Source organism: Coregonus clupeaformis, unplaced genomic scaffold, assembly GCF_020615455.1.
Source record: "Coregonus clupeaformis isolate EN_2021a unplaced genomic scaffold, ASM2061545v1 scaf0199, whole genome shotgun sequence".
Classification (NCBI taxonomy): Eukaryota; Metazoa; Chordata; class Actinopteri; order Salmoniformes; family Salmonidae; genus Coregonus; species Coregonus clupeaformis.
The window spans coordinates 194,058-219,090 of record NW_025533654.1 but is presented as its reverse complement, the minus strand read 5'-3'; the positions used below and the strand labels follow the sequence as shown (position 1 = coordinate 219,090).

Here is a 25,033-nt window from a genome sequence, read left to right as displayed (position 1 = left end):
TCCCCTTTGTAATCCGTAATAGTTTGCAAGCCCTGCCACATCTGGACGCAGAAGCGTCAGAGCCGGTGTAGTAGGATTCAATCTTAGTCCTGTATTGACGCTTTCCTGTTTGATGGTTCGTCGAGGCATAGCGAATTTCTTGTCAACGTCCGGGATTAGTGTCCTGCTCCTTGAAGCGGCAACTCTAGCCTTTGACTCAGTGTGGATGTTGCTTGAAGTCCATGGCGTCTGGTTGGGATATGCGACGCGGTCACTGTGGGGACAACGCGTCATCGATGCACTTATTGATGAAGCTTGGTGACTGATGTGTATACTCCTCAATGCCATCGGATGAATCCCGAACATATTCCAGTCTGTAGCTAGCGAAAACACTCCTGTAGCTTAGCATCTATCTTATTGACAGTGGCTGACATGCAGTATAGGCTAACATGTCAAATATGACACTTGCTTTTCTCACCGCAACTCTGTGCCACGTTTTCCTCAACCTCACTGAGGAGGGAGAGATTGACAGAGCTTTGACCTCAGGCGTTTTGTGAGCAGTTTACAGAAACACTCCTTTCCAGTCAGATCAAACGGCTGTAGCCCATTGTTGCCGGTCTCAGAAACTGATTTACAATCGGCAGTAAAACATAACGACCGCAAAGAAAAGGCTACTGTATCGCAGGCTTGCCTTTGTCAAAGGACCTGGCAGACACTGCATCAAAGGAGGGTGGAAAAGTCACCTGGAACCCAAAGTGAACTTTAGGGTCAAATTACATCATTCTTTGTTTATTCCATTTTTACCATTGAATGAAGAGTTTGTAAAATCATGGAAATACGTATGGCCCGTTCCAGCCTAAATTGCCTTTTGTAATCATGATTAAATGTTGGTTTTAATAAGTTTGTTGTTTTAACCAATTAATTTTGCCCTATTTTCACCAGAAGAGTACATCGGCCAGACATGCCCTGGGAGCAGGCTTGTCCAATTCACACTAGACTGACGGCCCTGGCACGATGATGACAGCCCATAATCACAGACATCATTCACAAGCTTCAGCAGAAAGACAAAGCCAGAACATAGCAGGATCAGCAATGCTAATCATCATTTTGAATGTAGCGCCCGTCCCACCATAGTCTCTTAGTAGACTGTTGTACCACTAGAATTCCTCTGGGCCTCACCCTATCCAGGAGCTGTAGTGTGACTGGCCGGGGCTAAGTTTAGTGATGCGGTGTGAACTTTGACACCAGGTCAGAGGTGAGGAGGAACTGCTCTTGGACCGACAGAAACACATAGAATCACATGTGCTACGAATGCTCCCCCATTTATGTGTGTTATTTTAAAGTAACGCCTTGTTAACATGTATTGATCCAGAGTCTACCAATAGAGTTATCAGACTTCAGAATGTATCTAAACCCAGCAGAGTATGGAATGTTCTCTCCGTTCCAATGCATGTTGTCCGATGCTTGATTTCCCATCACAGTTTAACCTTTGCCAACACAGTGTTATGATTCTGAATAAGACCATATAATGAGACCATAGAAAAGTAAATAATTGCTATACTGTAAGTAAAATCAAAAGAAATGCCTGCAGATATGAAGTTAAAGGGAAACCACGAGAAGAGACAGTGTTTATGGAGCTCCTTGTAAATCCCAGATAACAAAGGATGTAAATGTACTGGATGAGTGCAGACGAGAATTCCACTTCCTCTCTTTTCATCACAGCTGGATCCTCTGTCTGGAGCAGGAAGCCCAATTTAGAAACTTGTTAGCCATAAATACAGGTAGCTAGAATCCAGCTAGAGAGATTCTCAGACATCTGTGTCCTTGCCACACTTACCACCTGACGGACGTCCTTCACACGAACAAGATAAACCACTCTATACATTAAGTGTAGAAGAGGGTGACAATGGTCATAATCGAACACGACATCCGAGCATTTCGGCAAAAGAGAATTCCTTTAACTGTTCACTGGGTAATCTGAGATGAAGAGGCTTTCAAATAAGGTGTGTGAAGATGTCGAATCGAATTCAATAAAACATTTAAAAAAGAAATGATGGGCAAATTGTGTTTTTATTGTGATATTTGTTGTAATGTGGTGAGAATACCGAGATGTCTAACTGAAATCATACTAAATCGAATAGCCTAACACGGTTGCAGACCTTAGGAAGACATACTTGATGACTTACTTCCTTTTACTTTTTTTTGGTTATTTCACCTTTTACTAGCCCTTGTATGTCACTCACAAAGCCCCATATCTGCAGAGTTGCCAAACATGAACCTTGGTTGGGATTGGGTTCTGTAATGTCATGCCAGGCAAAAGGTAAGTCTGTCAAAAGTGCCACGAGGCATTTTCGGTCTGTCTCACTTGAGGTCGCTGAATTTACCGCTCTGCAAAAGCCAAAAGTCCCCTATCGCAATCAGAGACCATGCACAATGCCATGTCCAATTTGCCTTTATTTAAAAAAATGCATATTAATATTGCCTTAAGTAGTAAACTTTCAATATGCCATATATAATCCCTCCCTAACCCTCTATGAATATTGTCTGGATCATAACAAATGACCACTGTGGGATTTCTAACGTAGCATTAAGTCTATTCCAGCCGGCGCCCATGGGAAGGGATTAGGGGCCTTGGTTATCACCGTCTGTCAAACATCTCTTACTGATAGAAGCTGACGGTATATATGGCTTCTGGCCTTGTAATTGAGGCACCATGCAATTGACACACACAATCAGTCTTACTGATAGAATGTTTGACGTTACTATAAAACGGTCTGGTGTAAAATAGCTTGTGTAAATGTTGTGATAAAACCTTCTATTTTCCTATATTCACCAACATGGGTGTAAAACAAAATATATATTTTATTTCTTAGTTCGGTAACATTTTGTAAATTATTAACTACCTGAAAGTATTGTGCGTTTATCTTCCTTAAAAAAAAAGTTTTTAAATCTAATTGTCTGCGTTCAGTCTCTGAGTCTCTGTGTTCATTTTGTATTTCAACATGCAGGGCATGTGCTTGGGAATACCAGTAGTCTCAATTAAAAGGTTTACCTGACAAGGGCACATTTCTAGACAGCTACTGCACTGACACATTCTGACTACTAAGACCTACAGCTTCTGTGTTTATTTAGAATACCTGACCAACATAGAGGGATATTAGGGGCAGTGAGTATATTGTAAATGAGTTTATGGTAAAACTGCCCCATAAACACGTGCAGGCTGTAAGTAAGAATCAGCACTGCAGAGGCAATTGGTTTTTATTGAAGGTGGCAAGAGTTTTTTGCTCTGTTTGGTTTCTTTTATTTGCCTTTAAAAAAGAATTGTCTGTTGACATAGATTATGAAAACATTCCCTTCTTTGATTGGCTGTAAACGGATTCCATTTTGATAATGGCACTTCTGTCTTCACAATTCAAGTTTCAATTGATCCAGGAGAAAATTAGTCAAGTTTGTTGAGAGCATATTTATCACATAAATGGGCTAATTTAGTTTCCGTTAACTGATTTTATTTTTTAAATAATTGTTTCTGTGTAACCACTGAAAGAGAAAAATGTTTATTACAAATGTGTTTAAATTGATATATATCAAAAATCGTTTTTAGCAGCTTCGCTTGAATCTAGAGCCATCATCATGTCTATTTCATGTCAGGGACCAAATGATTGTCATGTTCTGATACCATTACACAAAACCAACATAACACCATTACCATGACTGATGCCCCTCATGGTGCTGACCTGTGCACAAAGAGGCCAGTGTTTCTGTGGCTAGACCAACCTCTCAGTGAGACTCTGGGAGAGGTGGTAGATACAGGGCTGATACTAAACATCAGAGATGCTAAAGGTTCCCTGTAGCTCAGTTGGTAGAGCATGGCGCTTGCAACGCCAGGGTTGTGGGTTTGTTCCACGGGGGCCAAATAGAGAAAAAATGTATGCATTCACTAACTGTTGGTCACTCATAAGAGCGTCTAACAATTACTAAAATGTAAAAATGTAAACCTACCATCATCTGGGCCTTTCTTGTCATGTCTTTAGTGTTTAGATGGAAGGCAGATACGTCCTCAGAAACGTTCTCCTGGAGACCAGAGCGAAAACAACCCCACCCACAAATAAGTGTCAATTACAACCCTTGTCTGGCTGGCAGTGGGTTCAGGCACAAGTTCACGATGACTCTTTTTGGAGGTACTTCCTGGTGTTCAGGAGGGCACTGATATCAAAGATAGTACACGAACCATGTGTTCACACATACTATCTTACTGATACCACCCTTGGTGTTTGAAGCAAAATGTAACTGAGGGTCAAAGTCCAGCACCATTGTCATTTACAATTTCCATGCATCCAAATAAGACCTGACTCACAACAGGAAATGCTTTGTCCTAACCAAGTGTCATCATTGGGTTGTCAAGTCTGGGTAGAGCAACTGCACCAAATGATTGATATTTAAATGTGCTCCTTGCCCCAGTGAGAGGAGGTAGCTGACTCAGATTCTTGATACATTTGTATGGTTGCAAAAATATGTATAAGGAAGATTTATCTCACAGAGTGTGTTAGATATACCACATTAAAACAGTGAACACCGCCCTCTGTCAGACATACAAACTACACTCTGTTAGGTACTCATCATTCAAATAGGCATTTCTTATCTGTGAGGCAGAACTGAAGCATACTTTTTAGTGTGTTTTTTAAGACACAGTAAAGAGAGTTTCTAACATTGTCTGCTAATCTATGACTCTAAATGGGGACAGTATTGGCTCTACCTGTACAACGTATAATATCACCACCCACTGTTCCCCTCCCTGGGGTCAGAATCTCACCACCACCATGCTCCTCCCGGGTCAGAATCTCACCCCATGGCTGTGCTCCTGCCTGGGGGTCAGGAGATTTCTAGATGTATCCTCCTGCTCTGTTTGCTCACCCACCTCTCTCACCTTGCCTTTGGACGCCACGCCTGTCTTTGGAGCGACATAGATTGGCAATAGGTATGTGCTGTGTGTGATGGAAAGGGGTAGATACCATAGACATCCTCTGTGTGCCTTTGCTCGTGGGCCGTGATAGCGGGTAGAGAGGACAAGATTCACGAGGCCGTGATAACGGGTAGAGAGGCGTGACATGATGTCACAGGGCCTTATAACGGGTAGAGGGGTGGTATGATGTCGCCGGGCCGTGATAACAGGTAGAGAGGTGTGATGCTTGATGTCACGGGCCGCACAACAGGCAGAGAGGCGGATATGATGTCACGGGCCGTGATAACAGGTAGAGAGGTGGACATGATGTGTCACGGGGCCGTGATAACGAGTAGAGAGGTGGATACGATGTCACGGGCCGTGATAACAGCAGAAGAGGTGGACATGATGTCACGGCGCGTGATAACAGGGTAGAGAGGTGGACATGATGTCACGGGCACAGTAAACAGACAGGAGAGGTGTGAAGGCAGAGGTCACGGGCCAAAGAGAAGGGCAGAGGTGAACATGATGTCACGGGCTGTGACAACAGGTAGAGAGTGGGCGATGTCACGGGCCGTGATAATAGGTAGAGTGGTGACATGATTCACATTGGCTGTTACAGCAGGTAGAAGGGTGGACATGGTGTCACAGGGCTGTTATGCACAGTGGTAAAGGGTGGACATGCAGGTAAACACGGGCTGTTACAACAGGTAGAAGGTGGACATGGTGTGTCACAGGTGGAGCAGTGGTAACAGGCAGAAGGGTGGGACATGGTGTCATTGGGCTGCTAACAGCTGGAAGGTGATTAAGGCACATGGGGTACAGGGCTGCTATAACAAGGTAGATTGGTGGACATGGAGTACATGGCTGCGATAACAGGTAGAATGTAGTGGACATGGTGTCACTGGGCTGTTTTAACAGGGCAGAATGGTGGACATGGTGTCACTGGGCTGTTATAACAGGTAGAATGGTGACAATGGTGGCCACAGGGCTGTTATAATAGCTAGAAGGGTGGACATGGTGTCACGTGTGGGGCTGATTCTAACAGGAGAAGCGGGTGACATATGTCATCATGGCTGTTATAACAGGCAGTAGTTGTGGACATGGTGTTTCGCTCGGGCTGTTTAACAGGTAGGAAGGGTGGACCTATCATCGGCTGTTATAACAGTGGTAGAAGGGTGGACATGGTGAACACAGGGTGTTAGCAGTAACAGTGGTGGACAAACCCAGTCACAGGGCTTATATAACAGGTATAATGGTGGACATGGTGGCTTAGGGCTGCAACAGGAGAATGCAGGACATGGTGTCACAGGGCTGTTACAACCTTAGGTAGAGAGGGTGGACATGATATTGAAACTACTCTATTCTCCTGAAGCCACTCCTTATCCAGCCACTCACTTTTACTGTGCAAACAATCATGGCTCCTAGGTGACGTTGTCTCTGGCCCTGTCTGTCTTGTTGTCTCTGGCCCTGGTCTGTCTCATTGTCCCTGGCCTTGTCTGTCTCATTGTCCCTGGCCCTGTCTGTCTCATTGTCACTATCAACCACTGCACCACTTTTTAATTACATGATGCCTGGCGCTCTAACCTGCTGATTTTCAAAGCCCCACACCATGATGATACAAAATAATACATTGTAAATCTATAAAGACCAAACACAATGATTACTTATGCATTGTTTCCTTTAACTTTCTCAAATTATTTTGATTCCGAGATGAAGTGTCATCTGAAATCATATTTCTTCAATTATGTTTATCCCAGCTATTCCCATGTGTTCGCAGTTGTCACTTTAGTGCCTTTAAAAGCATATGAAGTGTGGAGTTAGCTTATGGTCAAACTTACTTAGCCTTGTAAAACATTAAAGTATGATTTCACATTGTAGATGCTTTTGAAATGATGTATATGACAGATAGTCATGTTGTAAACGTTTTTAGGATTATATATGTATATTAAGATGTGCTCCAAGATAACTCTTCATTTCCCTACTACAAAAGAATGAGCTCAAGAGTTTACAATAAAGCTTTTAATACAAATTACTTTGAAAATATACAGGTATTATTATTATTACGTGGAATCAGAACCATTTACAGGTATTTCCAGTACGTGATGAGCAGAGCAGAAGAAACAGTAGAAGCCATGATAACAGTAAAAGACTACAGTTTAATATTTATATATTCTGTGCATTCAGAAAGTATTCATCAGACCCCTTGACTTTTTTCCACACTTTTGTTGCGTTACAGACATATTCTAAAAAATGATTAAATAAAATGTTTTTCTCATCAATCTACATAATACCCCATAATGTCAAAGCAAAAAAAAGTTCAGTGCATCCTGTTTCGCTTGATCATCCTTGAGATGTTTCTACAACTTCTTGGAGTCCACCTGTGGTAAATTCATGATTGGACATGATTTGGAAAGGCACACACCTGTCTATATAAGGTCCCACAGTTGACAGTGCATGTCAGAGCAAAAACCAAGACATGAGGTCGAAGGAATTGTCCGTAGCACTCCGAGACAGGATTGTGTCGAGGCACAGATCTGGGGAAGGGTGCCAAAAAATGTCTGCAGCATTGAAGGTCCCCAAGAACACAGTGGCTTCCATCATTCTTAAATGGAAGAACTTTGGAACCACCAAGACTCTTCCTAGAGCTGGCCGCCTGGCCAAACTGAGCAATCGGGGGAGAAGGGCCTTGGTCAGGGAGGTGACCAGGAATCCGATGGTCACTCTGACAGAGCTCCAGAGTTCCTCTGTGAGAGATGGAAGAACATACCGAAGGACAACTATCTCTGCCTTCCAGAAGGACAACCATCTCTGCAGCACTCCCCCCAATCAGGCCTTTATGGTAGAGTGGCCAAGGCGGAAGCCACTCCGCAAAAGGCACATGACAGCCAGCTTGGAGTTTGCCAAAAAGGCACCTAAAGGACTCTCAGACCATGAGAAACAAGATTCTCTGGTCTGATGAAGCCAAAGATTGAACTCTTTGGCCTGAAAGCCAAGCATCATGTCTGAAGGAAACCTGGCACCATCCCTACAGTGAAGCATGGTGGTGGCAAGTATCATGCTGTGGGCTTGTTTTCTCAGCAGCAGGGACTGGGAGACTAGTCAGGATCAACCCTAAGCACAGCCATGACAACGCAGGAGTGGCTTCATGACAAGTATTTGAATGTCCTTTACTTATGTAAATGTGATATTTCCGTTTTTTATATTTTATAAATTTGGAAACATTTATATAAACCTGTTTTTGCTTTGTATCATGTGCTATTCTGTGTAGATTGATGAAAAATAAAGGCTGTAACGTATAGTGAATGTAGTCAAAAGGGTCTGAATACTTTCCGATGCACTGTATTTATAGCTTTTCTATTTTTCAGTTCTTTGTCTCTCTTTCTGTTAAGGATAAGACAGACCAACATGAACGTGTGCACAGCAGGTGTCCGTCCTATCACCTCTGACCACAGAACACGGGCCTTTATTTTCTATTAATTTCCCGATGATTCAATATGTTATTCGTCGAAACCCAGCACCGTAATCTACTGCACAGCCAATGTTCGTGTTGGTCTGTCTTGATCTTTAGAAGTTCCTTAATTTTTTGTAAAACAAAAGCTCAGGAAACAGCAGCCAGTCTTTTTAGATATCTTCTCTGTAGGTGTTGACCCTGCATTTGCCTTGTTGACTGGGGTCTCTATTGCAGGTCAGATTTGGCACCAAAGTCTTTCTCTTTTTTACATCAGACCGTCGGGTCCTCAGTATTCCTTCTTTGATAGTCATTTGTAGGAACGGAGACACTAGGCAACCACTGCTGCTGGTCACCATGGTCAACATTGCCGGGTGGAGTAGATGTTGTTGTGGACGCTGCCTGAGGCTGTTGAATCTTCTTCTTGTTTACTTTCTTTGCTTTTATGCTGACCGATTCGAGAGCAGATTTTCACCTAGGCAAGTAGAGTGGAGGAATAAGTGCTATGAGTGGAGAAAAAGAAAAAAAAAAAAAAAATAGAGAGAGAGAGAGAGAGAGAGAGAGAGAGAGAGAGAGAGAGAGAGAGAGAGAGAGAGGGAGAGAGAGAGAGAGAGAGAGAGAGAGAGAGAGAGAGAGAGAGGAGAGAGAGAGAGAGAGAGAGGGAGAGAGAGAGAGAGAGAGAGAGAGAGAGAAGAAGAGAGAGAGAGAGAGAGAGAGAGAGAGAGAGAGAGAGAGAGAGGGAGAGACAGACAGAAACAACACAGAGAGACTCTGCCCCATGGTGTTGTGTCTGACCTGTCGTTCTGAGAGGCAGAGAGAGTGGCCAGCTCTGCTTTCCTCCTGATGGTGATGTAGCGGCTGTAGTGGAACTCCTTCTCCAGCTCCAACCGCTGGTGATCTGTGTACACCACCCGGTACTTGTCTTTCGTTCGTGTCAGTTACCACCTGCAACAGAGTTACAGTATAGTCACGTCAACTTTCAAATTGTGTGCATGTAGAGATTAGAAAAAACTACTTCTGTGTTTATTTTAACTTTAACAGACGTTATGTTAATAGAATTTCTACCCTGTCCGTATTGTTTGCCATTCAAACTAGCTGAACAGACAATTTGCATAAGACTGAGATGTGATTCTCAGTAGGGCTTCGCTGCGTTGGTCACGATGGGAGGACGACTGGGCTGCATACTACAGTCAGATCTACATCAACTTACATGTCAGTAAATAACCGATATTTAGAGGAGTAGATAAAGATGAGACAGATGTGAAATGTGGTTTCTGCTTCATTTCACACGAGAAACCTCTCACTAAAACACACACAGATAAACTAGCAAAGCCTCTGGATCTAGTCTTTTTAATTAGGTACCAGAAATCAAGAGTCACTTCGTTTCTGTCCATAGTGAATGAGGGACCTAAGTGCAGCAACCAAGTTGAAAATGAAAATGTGTGAGCTGAGAGGGAGGCCTGCCTGTAAAGGTGCCAGGCCAGGCCTGATGACCAGAGTGTTTACCATTAGGCTGTTGAATTACAGAACACACCCTCCTGCTCCCACTCGACCCCTAAATGATTCTCTTCACCTCCTGATTCATGCATAACTACCTCTTCTCTGATGACCGTTGTTTTCTAATTACCATGTTGACACAGGCGGACCACTCCCAAACAGACGGCGTCTCGAGGTGCATGTCTGAGGTATTGACCCATACAATCTCCATGCTGCGTTAATGAAACACTGTACTGATTGGAGTGGTTCCCATCACCAGCGACAACACGGTTTTGCGTCACGAGGCCTCCAAGGTGCAAACTGAGACTGTACATAAACATTTAATCTGAATGGCAGGTGACAAAGCATCCTAAAAAAACTGTAGAGGACCCGGAAATATTAAACAGTCAGACAATAGTCTCCCTTGCTGGAACTAAACAAAATACCAACAGCATTCCAGAACCCTGATGTGAATCCAAACGTGAAAAGTTTAAAAGTGGCAATATTGACTTTGTATAAGTAGAGAATCGTTTCGACACACAATCTACGTAGCGCTGCACTTGTGTAATGATGTCCCTGATGGGCTGCTAAGATAAATGGTTTAGCGGTGGAGGTTGAATGAGACGCGTTCATGAGAATGAATGGTTGGCTGACTGATATGATAAAGTGACATGGCTCTTGTCTAGAGTTAATCGCTAACATGGACCATAAAACTCCCCGTCTGGGACAACCAGATAATCACATGAACTGGAATGACAAATTTGGGTTAAAATGTATTTTTTAACCAGCGGCCCATTAGGTGCAGTGAACTGGACATTTATGGCAGACCCAAGTCCTGTGCTCATGCTTCCCTCTGTTAATCATAAGTGGTCCCAGGCACTGACAACAACTTGATTTCTGATAGGTGTTCTATACAGAGAGAAAAGCTTTATACAGTGCATTCGGAAAGAATTCAGACCCCTTGACTTTTTCCACAGTTTGTTACGTTGCAGCCTTATTCTAAAATTGATTCAATAAAACTTTTCCCTCATCAATCTACATACAATATCCATAATGACAAAGGTTTTAGAATTTTTGCAAATATATAAAATACATTTAAAAAAATACCTTATTTACATATGTATTCAGACACTTTGCTATGAGACTCAAAAGTGAGCTCAGGTGCATCCTGTTTCCATTGATCATCCTTGAGATGTTTCTACAACTTGATTGGAGTCCAACTGTGATAAATTAAATTGATAGGACATGATTTGGAAGGCACACACCTGTCTATATAAGGTTCCACAGTTGACGAGTGCATGTCATGCACAAAGCCATGAGGTTGAAGGAATTGCCCGTAGAGGTCCGAGACAGGATTGTGTCCGAGGCACAAATCTGGGGAAGGTTACCATAACATTTCTGCAGCATTGGTTCCCCAAGAACACAGTGGCCTCCATCATTCTTAAATGGAAGAAGTTTGGAACCACCAAGACTCTTCCTAGAGCTGCCGCCCGGCCAAACTGAGCGTTCGGGGAGGTGACCAAGACCCAATGGTCACTCTGACAGAGCTCCAGAATTCCTCTGTGGGAGATGGGAGAACCTTCCAGAAGGACAACCATCTCTGCAGCACTCCCCCAATCAGGCCTTTATGGTAGAGTGGCCAGACAGAAGCCACTCATCAGTAAAAGGCACATGACAGCCCCCGCTGGGTTGCCAAAAGGCACCTAAAAGGACTCTCAGACCATGAGAAACAAGATTCTCTGGTCTGATGAAACCAAGATTGAACTCTTTGGTCTGAATGCCAAGCGTCCGTCTGGAGGAAACCTGGCACCATCCCTACGGTGATGCATGGTGGTGGCAGACTCATGCTGTGAGGATGTTTTTCAGCGGCAGGGACTGGAGACTAGTCAGGATCGCCGGGGAAAGATTAACGGAGCAAAACAGAGAGATCCTTGATGAAAACCTGTTCCAGAGCGCTCAGGACCTCAGACTGGGGCGAAGGTTCACCTTCCAACAGGACAATGACCCTAAGCACACAGCCAAGACAACGCAGGAGTGGCTTCGGGACAAGTCTCTGAATGTCCTTGAGTGGCCCAGCCAGAGCCTGGACTTGAACCCAATCGAACATCTCTGGAGAGACCTGAAAATAGCTGTGCAGCGACGCTCCCCATCTAACCTGACAGAGCTTGAGAGGATCTTCAGAGAAGAATGGGAGAAACTTCCCAAATACAGGTGTGCCAAGCTTGTAGTATGTCGTATCGAGTGAGTGGTGGCAATTATTGCTGATAAACAAAGGAGTCCGCTCATACTGAATCCTTGATCATAAGTTTATTCAGATCACAAGCTTTAGCATAAGTGACAGGTGACATGACACCCGGAGAACGGCGCCTCAGATTGGAATGGCCGTTCTGCCTCTCTTCTTCGTTTACCCCTACTTATAAACAATGCAAAAAGATGGGCTCCCTCTTCTGGCCAATCACCAGTCTCCCCTGTCTACAACACACTTCCTGTCTGTTGTATGTGACATTACACTAAAACATTCCCTCTTGATACTAAAATGAACATTCTTTCAGTTCCACTTAAAAACATTTAACACCATCATAATCTCAATACACTACAAGTATCATACCCAAGAAGACTCAAAGCTGTAATAGCTGCCAAAGGTGCTTCAACAAAGTACTGAGTAAAGGGTCTGGATACTTATGTAAATGTTATATTTTCATTTTTTATTTTTTATAAATTTGCAGACATTTCTAAAAACCTGTTTTTGCTTTAACATTATGGGGTATTGTGTGTCGATTGATGACGTAAAAAAATATTTAATCAATTTTAGAATAAGGCTGTAACGTAACAAAATGTGGAAAAAGTCAGGGGTCTGCATACTTTTCGAATGCACTGTATAGCCATCTCACTCTGTGGCACTAGGCTGGCCAGTTTGGTCTCACGATTCACATGGCTTCAAACTACATGCTTGCAAATTCAGTACCAGTTATTTAGCTTATCATCGGTGAGGCCTGAAGGGGCTTGTGTGTAGGCTCATGTGAAATAGGCCTGCTTGCTTGAACTGATGACATACTTATGTCCAAAATGTCAATCAAAACAAGATGCTGGGACATGTGTAGGCATATTGAGGATCTCAGGTAGAGGCCTTAGAGCATGTGTCAAACTCCATTCCATGGAAGGCCAAGTACCTCGCGGGTTTTCGCTCCTCCCTTGTACTTGATTGATTCATTAAGATCACTGATTAGTAAGGGACTCCCCTCCCCTCCCCTGGTTGTCTAGGTCTTAATTGAAAGGAAAAATAAAAACCAGCAGACACTAGGCCAACGAGGTCCAGAGCCTGCTGGTTTTCTGTTCTACCTGATAATGAATTGCACACACCTGGTGTCCCAGGTCTAAATCAGTCCCTGATTAGAGGAGAACAAAAAAAAATGCAGTGGAACTGGTATAGATTACAAGATGGCATAGCAGTGTGGTCGTGAATTGTGTTGTGTCCTCGTGTTGCGGCTGTTTTTTTTTTTTTTTCGCTGCGCATTGGTCTACTTCTCTCCCTGACGATCGTGACAGAAAAACCCACCATACCAGGACCAAGCAGCGTGTCCAGGAGCAGGCAGCCTGGACATGGGAGGAGGTATTGGACGGGAGAGGGTCCTGGACCTGGGAGGAGATCCTGGCCGGGATGGATCGCCAGCCATGGAGTGAGACAGTTGAGAGGCGACGGAGAGAGGAGCAACGGCGTAAGCAGTGTCAGCGTCGGACGGTCGAGAGGCAACCCCAAAAAAATTTCGAGGGGGCACACGGCAGGGCGACTGGGCAGCAGGAGGCTGCCACAGGGCGATGGGTGAGGAGGCCACCAGGTTAAGGGCTACTGGCGCAGAGGGAGCAGGAGTTAGTGTTGCAGAGGATGGAGCTATTGGAGCGATAAGGGAAAGGGTGAGAAATGAGGCACGGCGAGAGGAACTCGGGTAGGCAGCTGAGGAGAGCGGAGGGTTATGATGAAACCCAGTCCCGCTCCTCACACCAAGCAAATGGTGTGCGTCACCAGTCCGGTCCGGCCCGTTCCTGCTTCCCCGCACTAAGTGTACGGTGCACGCCGCCAGCCCAGCCCGGCCTGTTCCTGCCCCTCGCACCAAGCCTACGGTGTGCGTCGCCAGCCCGGCCCGGCCTGTTCCTGCCCCCTCGCACCAAACCTACGGTGTGTCGTCGCCGGCCCGGCCCGGCCCGTTCCTGCTTCCCCGCAGCTAAGGTGTACGGTGCGCTCGCCGCCCGGAAGCCTGTCCCTGCTCCACGCACCAAGCCTACGGTGTGCGTGCGCCAGCCCAGCCCGGCCTGTCCCTGCTCCACGCACCAAGCCTACGGTGTGCGTCGCCAGCCCAGTCCGGCCTGTCCATTGCTCCACGCACCAAGCCTACGGTGTGCTCGCCAGCCCCGGCCTGTCCCTGCTCACGACCAAGCCTACGGTGTGCGTCGCCAGCCCAGCCCGCCTGTCCCTGCTCACGCACCAAGCCTACGGGTGCGTCGCCAGCCCAGTCCGGCCTGTCCCTGCCCACGCACCGAGCCTACGGTGTGCGTCGCCAGCCCAGTCGGCCTGTTCCTGCCCCTCGCACCAAGCCTACGGTGCGAGTCGTCCAGCCTGGTTCAGCCCGTTCCTGCCACTCGCACCAGCCAGGGGTGCGAGTCGTCGGTCCGGTGAGGCCCGTTCGGCTCACGCACCAAGCCAGGTGCGCATCGTCCCAGCCCGGTCGGCCCGTTGCTGCTACACGCACCAAGCCAGGGGTGCGCATCGTCCAGCCGGTCCGGCCAGTTGCTGCCCACGCACCAAGCCAGAGATGCGGCGTCGTCAGTCCGGCACAACCCGTGCCTGGGTCATCGGGTGCCAAATCAGGTACCGCTCAACTGCTCCACTAAGGAGCTGAAGCCTACTGCTTCCTGCACACGTCCAGTCCAGCTCCAGCCAGCGGGGCAGACCGGACCAGGGGCGCTATGGGGGTTTGTTGGAGGTGGTGGGCAAGCCCGGAGCCAGAACCGCCGCCGAGGAGAATGCCCACCCAGCCCTCCCCTATTTTTTCTCTGGTTGAGGCGCGGTCCGCAGTCCGCGCCTTTAGGGGATACTGTCACACCCTGGCTCTGGGACTCTATATGTTGAGCCAGGGTGTGTTCATTCTATGTGGTTTATTTCTATGTTGGGGGTTCTAGTTTGTCGTTTTCTATGTTTGCCTTAGTGACTCCCAATCAGAGGCAACGAGTGTCAGCTGTTGGCTGGTTGTCTCTGATTGGGAGCCATATTTAACTGTCTGTTTTTCACTTTGTGTTTGTGGGTTTTTGTTCCGTGTTCGGTCTTTGTCACCGTGGACGTTACGAGTCGTTTGTTGTTTTGTTCGTGCTTTAATTTAATAAAGTAACATGTTCGTTCAACACGCTGCGCATTGGTCTACTTCTCTCCCTGACGTTCGTGACAGTCGATACCTCCAGGGATGCTACCTCTTTCAGCGTTACCCAATGCTTAGGTGTACCTCCACTGTACTCATATCCTTGTCTGTACATAATGCCCTGAATCTATTCTACAACGTCCTAGAGGACCAGTTCTTAAAGCCTTTAGCCGTATCCTTATTATATTCCTCCTCTGTTCCTCTGGTGATGTAGAGGTTAACCAGGCCCTGTAGCCCCCAGTATCACTCCTACTCCCCAGGCGCTATCATTTGTTGACTTCTGTAACCGTAAAAGCCTTGGATTCTTGCATGTCAACATCAGAAGCCGCCTCCCCAAGTTTGAGTTATTCACTGTGTTAGCACACTCTGCCAACCCTGATGTTCTAGCAGTGTCTGAATCCTGGCTTAGGAAGGCCACCAAAAATTCAGATATTTCCATCCGAGATTACAACATTTTCCGTCCTAGATAGAACTGCCAAAGGGGGCGGAGTTGCAATCTACTGTAGAGATAGCCTGCAGAGCTCTATCATACTATCCAGGTCTGTGCCCAAACAGTTTGAGCTTCTACTTTAAAAAATCCACCTTTCCAGAAATAAGTCTCTCACTGTTGCCGCTTGCTACAGACCCCCCTCAGCCCCCAGTTGTGCCCTGGACACCATATGTGAATTGCTTGCCCCCCATCTATCCTCAGAGTTCGTACTGCTTGGTGACCTAAACTAGGATATGCTTAACACCCCGGCCATCCTACTATCTAAACTAGATGCCCTCAATCTCACACAAATTATCAAGGAACCTACCAGGTACAACCCTAAATCCGTAAACATGGGCACCCTCATAGATATCATCCTGACTAATTTACCCTCTAAATACACCTCCGCTGTCTTCAACCAGGATCTCAGCAATCACTGCCTCATTGCCTGCGTCCGTAATGGGTCCGCGGTCAAACAACCACCCTCATCACTGTCAAACGCTCCTAAAACACTTCAGCGAGCAGGCCTTTCTAATTGACCTGGCCCGGGTATCCTGGATGGATATTGACCTCATTCCGTCAGTAGAGGATGCCTGGATGTTCTTCAAAAGTGCTTTCCTCTCCATCTTAAATAAGCATGCCCCATTCAAAAAATGCAGAACTAAGAACAGATATAGCCCCTGGTTCACCCCAGACTTGACTGCCCTTGACCAGCACAAAAACATCCTGTGGCGTACTGCATTAGCATTGAACAGCCCCCGTGATATGCAACTTTTCAGGGAAGTCAGGAACCAATATACATAATCAGTTAGGAAAGCAAAGGCTAGCTTTTTCAAACAGAACGTTTTTGGACACTGTAAAGTCCATGGAGAATAAGAGCACCTCCTCCCAGCTACCCACTGCACTGAGGCTAGGAAACACTGTCACCACCGATAAATCTACGATAATCGAGAATTTCAATAAGCATTTTGCTACGGCTGGCCATGCTTTCCACCTGGCTACCCCTACCCCAGCCACCAGCTCTGCACCCTCCGCTGCAACTTGCCCAAAATCTGGACCACTACAGATCAGCTGGGCTAGACAATCTGGACCCTTTCTTTCTAAAATTAGCCGCAGAAATTGTCGCAACCCCTATTGCTAGCCTGTTCAACCTCTCTATCGTATCGTCTGAGATCCCCAGAGATTGAAAGCTGCCGCGGTCATCCCCCTCTTCAAAGGGGTGACACTCCTAAATCTAAACTGTTACAGACCTATATCCGTCCCTGCCCTGCCTTATTTGAAAGTATTTGAAAGCCAAGTTAATAAACAAATCACCAACCATTTAGAATCCCACTGTACCTTATCCGCTATGCAATCTGGTTTTTCGAGCTGGTCATGGGTGCACCTCAGCCACGCTCAAGGTCCTAAACGATATAATAACCGCGATCGATAAAAGACAGTACTGTGCAGCCGTCTTTATCGACCTGGCCAAGGCTTTTGACTCTGTCCATCACTGCATTCTTATTGGCGGACTAAATAGCCTTGGTTTCTCAAATGACTGCCTCGCCTGGTTCACCAACTACTTCTCAAATCGGAGGGTCTGTTGTCTGGACCTCTGGCAGTCTCAATGGGGATGCCACAGGGTTCAATTCTCGGGCCGACTCTATTCTCTGTGTATATCAATGATGTCGCTCTTGCTGCTGGTGACTCTCAGATCCAGCTCTATGCAGACGACACCATTTTGTATACATCTGGCCCTTCGTTGGACACTGTGTTAACAAACCTCCAAACGAGCTTCAATGCCGTACAACACTACTTCCGTTGCCTCCAACTGCTCTTAAACGCTAATAAAACTAAATGCATGCTCTTCAATCGAATGCTGCTTGCACCCGCCCGCCCGACTAGAATCACTACTCTCGGCGGGTCTGAATATGTGGACAACTACAAATACCTAGGTGTCTGGTTAGACCGTAAACTCTCCTTCCAGACTCACATTAAGCATCTCCAATCCAAAGTGAAATCTAGAATCGGCATCCTATTTCGCAACAAAGCCTCCTTCACTCATGCTGCTAAACATGCCCTCGGTAAACTGACTATCGTACCGATCCTTGACTTCGGTGATGTCATTTACAAAATAGCTTCCAACACTCTACTCAGCAAATTGGATGTAGTCTATCACAGTGCCATCCGTTTTGTCACCAAAGCCCCATATACTACCCACCATTGTGACCTGTACGCTCTCGTTGGCTGGCCCTCACTACATATTCGTCGCCAAACCCACTGGCTCCAGGTCATCAATAAATCTCTTCTAGGCAAATCCCTGCCTTATCTTAGCTCATTGGTCACCATAGCAACACCCACCCATAGTATGCGCTCCAACAGGTATATCTCACTGGTCATCCCCAAAGCCAACACCTCCTTTGGCCGCCATTCCTTCCAGTTCTCTGCTGCATATGACTGGAAACGAACTGCAAAAATCTCTGAAGCTGTAGACACTTATCTCCCTCACTATCTTTAAGCATCACTTGTCAGAGCAGCTTACCGATCACTGCACCTGTACACAGCCCATCTGTAATTAGCCCACCCAACTACCTCATCCCCATATTGTTATTTACATTGTTATTTATTTTGCTCATTTGCACCCCTAGTATCTCTATTTGCACATCATCTTCTGCACATCTATCACTCCAGTGTTAATACTAAATTGTAATTATTTTGCAATATGGCCTATTTATTGCCTTACCTCCATAACTTACTACATTTGCACACACTGTATATAGATTTTCTATTGTGTTATTGACTGTATGTTTTGTTTATTCCATATGTAACTCTGTGTTTGTTGTTTTTATCGCACTGCTTTGCTTTATCTTGGCCAGGTCGCAGTTGTAAAAGAGAACTTGTTCTCAACTGGCTTACCTGGTTAAATAAAGGTCAAATAAAAATAAATAGATAAAATAAAAAGTGGTCCAGAGTTGAGTTTGAGGGCCATAGAGGATCGAACTCAAATACAGGCATATACAGTAAGTGAGTTAATAAATCTGTAGGAACAGTACACCAATGTGCTTCCATGCCCATTCAACTCAATTCAGTAAAATATGTATATATTTTTTTAATGTTATGTGATATGATGTCAATGCCTGACGTATTATATCAGCAGGCCATTATGACGCATAAGGTCTAGTGGAGGACAAGCGTGAACCAAGCGAGCGACATCAAAGTAATTGACAACAAGAACTCCTGCCTAGAGACATAATGGCTAACAAAGAATTACAACATAGCAAACAATTCTAGAGCCCTACGACATACAAGAAGACAACCAACCGCATAATTTGCATTACAAGATCTTCAAACCCCAGACGGTTTCTTTCATCTGATCACTTCCAGGTTAAGCCGTCTCAGCAGACTAGAGAATTCTTAATGATATTATGAAAAAATCTTGTAACATTATGAAATCTGTCGTAGGGAAAACGAGGGATTGCTCACATAATAGGAGGAGCATAACATAATTGTGAAGCCTATAGGCTACACCAGACAAAATCAAAGATTAATTCGACGATGATCATGAATATGGTAATAAAGTAATTGATATAGCCTAGACTATATTATGCATGTTATAGGCTATACTAGCCTACTCCTTTTTACTGCATGATGATAGGCAATTATAATCTTAAGGATAATCATTTAGCACGTATTGCAATGCAATTAAAGTACATACCCTGGTTTACCATCAACTTGTAAATACATTACATAGGCAATATTATAACCATAAAACTCACGAGATAATACCACTAATTTATGACGGCATGCGAGGTGTGATTCATGACTTCACAAAAGAACAGTGAGCACGAGAGGACCAAATATGCTGATGACCCCGCAAGATAAAGTGTATGTCAGTAATGATATCACATGACAATATGCAACGTCAAATACTTTGATGGGATTGAACAAATACTAACGAATGAATCAGCTATGAACATCCAAGCGACGGCCAGGTAACCTGGTATTCCATCTTTCTGAGTTGAAACATGAATTCGTCTCTGAATTCAGTGAACAGGTGCACGCATTTGCAAGCCCAGTTGTTCTGGTTGAGCTTTTTCTTCTCACTACGGTGCGTACAGTATTTCAGTATCTGTGGTTTCAGAAAGAAAATGGACCAAAGACACTGAATTTGACCCATTATATTTCTTATAAGTGTCTATTTGCTACATGTAAATTAAATTAAATTTATTTTGTATGATTTAGTCTTTATTTTCTATGGTCTTATGGACAACAAAATGATACATTCCTTGATTACAAAAATGTATGAAACACCTCCTCAGGTAACCTACCTGAATTTGCCGGTGGTGCGCTCCGCCTCATCCAATCATAAGGGTTTCTGCGCTGAGAAATGGGAGAAAGCTGACCTACAGATGAGTTGACAGACAACGGGAGAAGCCCGGGTTGTGGGACTGGAGCGAACTCTGGGTGGCTATAGCCAATTGGTCCCGGATTAGATGTGGACGGTCCTGTCCCTGGCCCATAGGGCGACCAGTCTTCCCGGGTCGGCGGTGCGTAAGCGGGGTTCCAGGCCCCCGTCTGGCTGTGGTGAGGGTCATTGTTAATCCCAGGAATTTGGTGGTATCCGCTGAAATCCGAATACTGCGGAGGTGCGGGAACAAAGTTCTGATGGTTCAAGTTTAGGCTAGGATGTCGCACTGAATTTGGGTACATGCTGGTGTCTTTCTCCAAAAGATAACTCACGTACATCTTTCCGAATGGAAACTCATGCGCATAGTGTGCGTCCAGCGCGTTGCTCCTGCCTCCTCTACCCCGGGTTTCTGTTTAACCAAAGACCTCCTCCACCTGGCTGGTCCACTTATACTCTTTAACTTCTTGTTTGCTAGACACGCTGCCAGTTAAGAGTTGTTGTGCTGACGTCAACATTTTATAGCCCTCATCTCCCTCCCTCGCCTTATCCCATCAGGGTGAATTTGCATTAGAGAAGGCCCTGCATTTCAAAGGCAGCCGAGCACCAGCATCAAAGCCGTCCCGGGCGTCTAGAAGAATGCTACAAATCGCACAGGAGAAACTAACATGAGTTCATGTTGATTTTCTCAACGGGAGAACCTGCTACTGCAGTGTCCGCATAACGCCCAAATATGCCTTGTGGAATAAAATGGGGAAGGGTCGAGGAACGTGGTAGAGAGCCCTGGAGTGGCCATGGCCTTTTTCAAATGAACAGATAGCATAAACGCATGTTGTGCATATACATGTGCCCTAATAAATCCATATTAAATGTAATACTACCCTCTTAAAAATAACTATATTTCCTTAGATACATTATGTATTGTGCTCTTCAAAATTGCTCATGCCTATAATTGTTTTGTGTGATATAATCTTTGTAATATTAGGCCTATATATTTATCTTTATTTCATGAGTTGGCCTATATTTTACTCTCCCACTGGAGCTTAAAATATTTCAAGTGACCTTAAATTTAAACTTATTTGTATGATTATATAAAAATGGAATAGGCCTGCTTCTTTGGGGTAAAGAAATCTAGGCCTTTTCTTTCTGTGCTGGGCTGAAACAGACAGCGCGGCTCCACGGCTGTATTGAGGGGAATTTCAAACAGATCTCTGAGGTGATATGTCCGTCTAGTATCATGCCTACCTTTTCACAACATTCCCTGTAAAGCCCCAATCTGCGAGGGTGTTGGCTGGGGGTTCTAAACCAGGAGGAAGTGGCCCGTGGAATATTTCGAATTTTAATACAACTCATTGCCCTCTCGATGCCCTCAGTTTATGTCTCTCTGCTGTTAGTCACCCATCCTTCTCTTGTGCTTTAGAAATAGAATTGAACCAGTCGGGTGAAGAAACATGCAGGTTTTAGCAAGGTTTCATGAGGGTCACACAATTTAACATAGACTAATAATGGAACAGTAGTCACTTTAATAATGTTGACATATTTTGCATTACTCATCTCATATGTATATACTGTATTCTATACTATTCTACTGTATCTTAGTCTATGCCGCTCTGACATTGCTCATCAAAATATGTATATATTCTTAATTCCATTCCTTTACTATAGATTAGTGTGTATTGTTGTGAATGTGTTGGATATTACTTGTTAGACATTACTGCACTGTTGGAGCTAGAAACACAAGCATTTCGGTACACCCACAATAACATCTGCTAAACACGGGAATGTGACCAATAACATTTGATTTGACGTTGTGTCTAATTTCGATACCATTGAAATACATTGAATTTAAAAAGAAATAAGACTTCATAGCCAAATCACACGATCAAATCATACAGTTGATTTTGTAGCCTAAACTTCGAATAATTAAAGAGAACATTAAATGGTCCATGCAGGTCATTGTAACTGATTCAGACCTTACTGTTCAAGTTGTTAAAATAATTACTAACGAAATAGAACATAATATTTCAAGTTTTCTTTACATTTTCGATTGTTTATTTAGATCTAGAATTAAGTTTGTATAGTCCGTTTCATTGAGTTGTCTGCTATTACAAAATATAATACTAAATGTATTTAAGTAAGAAAGTTTTTTAGCTAAATTACTCAAAACATGTAATTAACTATAGCTATTTATAAATTAGCTATTTATTAAAAAACATAATTTATGATTGATGAAGGAGATTCCAGGTATTATTTAATATGTCACTTTAATTTCTATCCTACTGTAAGACAGATTTTTATAAAAACAGCTTCAAAGGGTATAAACATTACAAACCAGAATAATTATATCATCAAATAATTAGAATGATAACAATATAGTAATAATTAATTAATTCAATGTATTTCAGTTCAGGTGACAGTTTTTAGCATTCTGTCAGTATCAAAAGAAGTAGGCCTACCTACCTTTTATGTAATTCAATATAATATAATGTAGGCTATTTATATCACACTTTATGGCAGTTTAACATCCAGCACTAGTAATTCGAAACAGTTTCACCAGTTTGGACCAGTTAATGTTCTAATAATAATCTGACAATAATCAGTATATGAACAGTGGGAGCACTCTGATAAAGCATTGGTGGGGCAGAGTATAGTATAGTGTACTATATTATATTATATTATATTATATTATATTATATTATATTATAGTATAGTGTAGTATATTACAGTATAGGATAGTATATTATAGTATAATGTAGTATATTATAGTATGTTATAGTAGTGTAGTATAGTATAGTATAGTGTATTATAGTGTAGTATAGTGTAGTATAGTGTAGTATAATGTAGTATATTATAGTAGTGTAGTATATTATAGTATAGTATATTATAGTATAGGATAGTATATTATAATATAAAGTAGTATATTATAGTATATTATAGTAGTGTTGTATATTATAGTATAGTGTAGTATATTATAGTATAATGTAGTATATTATAGTATATTATAGTATAGAGAAGTATATTGTAGTATAGTATATTATAGTATATTGTAGTATAGTATATTATAGGATAGGATAGTATATTATAGTATAAAGTAGTATATTATAGTATATTATAGTAGTGTTGTATATTATAGTATAGTGTAGTATATTATAGTATAATGTAGTATATTATAGTATATTATAGTGTAGTGTAGTATATTATAGTGTAGTGTAGTATATTATAGTATATTATGTGTAGCATTATATATTATAGTATAATGTCGTATATTATAGTATAGTATATTATAGTACATTATAGTATAGTATAGTATAGTATAGTATATTATATTATATTATAGTGTAGTATATTATAGTATATTATATATGTATAGTGCTACAGAGACTTTGAGCTCCCCTGTGTCTCACAGCAGCAGTCTACTGTTCCCTTCTCTCTCCCTGCTCTTTTTCACCTAAGTAGCCATCTGGGAGCCCTGTGTTCTGTGTGGGCTAGTGCTGTGTTCACCTGAGCTGTGTGAGAAGGAGGACTGTGCTATGCTGGGTTCCTCAACCAGACTTGAAAGTGTTAGGTCACACTTCACAACTAGGTGTGACTTCCTGGTCAACATCACAGGGTGTCATGAAGCCAGTCAGGGGGAATGACCTGTGTCTCATGGAGACAGTGAAGTCCTGGCTGACTGACTGGCTGACTGACTGGGAGACTGACTGGCTGACTGACTGGTTGACTGGATGGCTGACTGGCTGACTGGCTGACTGGTTGGCTGACTGGGTGACAGACTGGCTGGTTGGCTGACTGACTGACTGACTGGCTGACTGCCTGACTGGCTGGTTGACTGGGTGACTGACTGACTGACTAACTGTCTGGCCGCCTGACTGGTTGAGTGGCTGGCTGGCTGACTGGCTGGCTGGCTGACTGGCTGGTTTGCTGATTCAGTTCAATGTAACAGGTGGAGGAACGGGTGTAGAGCCAATATATACATATAATTCAGTAGAACACCAGCAGTGGGAGAATTTACATTGTTTAATTTGTTTACATTCATAATTTGGGCATTTTTCCACATTTAATTCATGCTGAATGGCATACTCTATGACTATTCCAAATAAAATGTAACTTGAGAGAGAGATCAAATGGTTTTAAAATATGAATTTGAGTCCAAGACTGTCATTAGGGACCAGTAACAGTTTATAATTACAATAATCACTCAGATTTGTATTTCTAAATGTTGTGCAAAAGTGTTATGGTATAGGTTTAGTTAGGCATGTGACCATTTAATTTCCACAAGATTAATGTTCAGGTTTTTAGACATGTAGTTGTGCTATTTTCTCTACTTTAGATACAATGAACAGGGATAGACTCCATTTTCACACAGGACATTTTATAGCACTACCGTATATTATTTATTTTAACTCAAGACACACGGTCAGAGGACAACTTTATTATGAAGCTTTATTTATTGCTTATGCTTATAACTAAATCTAGGTTATCAATTTATTCATATAAATCAATTATGTGAGAAAGTATGTGATAATTGTTTTTAGAGCAGTGCTCTCTGGGATTTTCTTAAATCCACATTTCAAACACTCTGCAGTCAAAGTTTTATTTTAATATTTTATCAACTATTGCTTGGTCCCACAATTGTAAATGATAATGTCATCCCATTTACTAATATTTTATTTTACAACTATACCCAGACAGTTGTAGATGGAGTATTTTATTGTTGTGGTCATGGGGCTCCCGAGTGGCGCAGCGGTCTAAGGCACTGCATCTCAGTGCTGGAGGCGTCACAGGCTGTATCACAATCCGGCCGTGATTGGGAGTCCCATAGGGCGGCACACAATTTGCCCAGCGTCGTCCGGTTTTGGCCGGGGTAGGCTGTAACTGTAAATAAGAATTAGTTCTGAACTGACTTGCCTAGTTAAATAAAGGTTAC

General features: G+C 43.5%; 1 pseudogene; it reads right to left on the bottom strand.

The window, feature by feature from the left end:
• Positions 1–8,542: 8,542 nt before the first annotated feature.
• Positions 8,543–20,508, bottom strand: LOC123484112 (annotated as a pseudogene).
• Between the last annotated feature and the right edge of the window lie 4,525 nt (positions 20,509–25,033).